Below are 1307 nucleotides of genomic sequence, written 5' to 3'. Positions count from 1 at the left end.
AACTTTTGAACCCGGGAGGAAGTTTCATATAAACCTCCTCAGCTAAATCGCCATGTAAAAATGCATTATGTACATCCATCTGATGAAGCTCCCAATTTTTGGAAGCGGCAATAGCAAGAAAAGTGCGAACTATTGTCATCTTGGCCACCGGTGCAAAAGTCTCATCAAAGTCAATTCCTGCTTTCTGATGATTGCCAAACACAACCAAACAAGATTTGAGGCGTTCTACCTCACCATTAGACAAAAACTTGGTCTTATAGACCCATCATGGACTTCCTAGAGCTCTCTTGCCAGGAGGAAGAGGCTTTAAGGTCCATGTCCCATTATCTTCTAGAGCTCGAATTTCTTTTTTCATGGATTTGCGCCACCCATCATACTTCATAGCATCTTTGAAGGATTTTGGGTCCGTGCTTTGAACAACAGCTGCAATAAATTTTTGATAATTGACAGAGAAATTATTACAATTTATATAATGTTCTAAGGGGTACGAAGTACATGGAAACGGATTGGAAGAACAAGACGGACTCTTAGCAATAACCGTGTGTGTAACAAAATCACGAAGCAAAATCGAGGGGTATTTTTCTTTAAACCCCCGACCCATGTCAGTTTGTAGCTGCTATCCCGTGGGTTCATAAGGGTGAGCTGCAGTGGCGTGCTTAGACTGCTGGGTCTGGGCAATGACAGCCTCACCCAGCTACTGCCCATTGCCCTCCTACTAGGCAGTGGCTGCCTCAGCAGGCTGCTGCACTTCGTGTTGCAGTTGTTGCACGCTGCGCTGCTGACAGTGTTGTTAGTAGGGGACTCCGCAGCCCCCCTGCAGTCAGCACCATTATGCCGCGGGGTGGCTGCGGAGGAAACTGTTTCTCCCCTTTCTTCATATGTAAGAGCACGTTGTTCTGCCATATTACTAGAAGTGTCACTCACAGTTGCATCATTAGCACCATAACTCAAATCATAATCATCAAAGTCCACATGAATCTCAACCTCCGTATCACCGAAATTCACATCAATATTTACATCATCCGGACTTCCAAAGGGGAACATATCTTCGACAAATTTCACATCACAATAGACAAAAAATTCCTTTGTTTCAAGATCAAATAGCTTCCATCCCTTTTTCCCGAAGGGATATCCCATAAAAACACATTTACGACTCCTACTAGCAAACTTATCCCCTCTCGTCTTTTGATTGTGTGTGAAACACAAACAACCAAAAGTACGAATAGCATCAAAAGATGGAGGTTTATTAACAAGTATTTCGAAAGGATTTTATTTTGTAGGATAGGAGTAGGATTTCTATTAATCAA

The sequence above is a fragment of the Chenopodium album genome, chromosome 17, assembly GCF_948465745.1.
Source record: "Chenopodium album chromosome 17, dcCheAlbu1.1, whole genome shotgun sequence".
In the NCBI taxonomy this organism is placed as follows: Eukaryota; Viridiplantae; Streptophyta; class Magnoliopsida; order Caryophyllales; family Amaranthaceae; genus Chenopodium; species Chenopodium album.
This window is presented reverse-complemented; position numbering follows the sequence as displayed.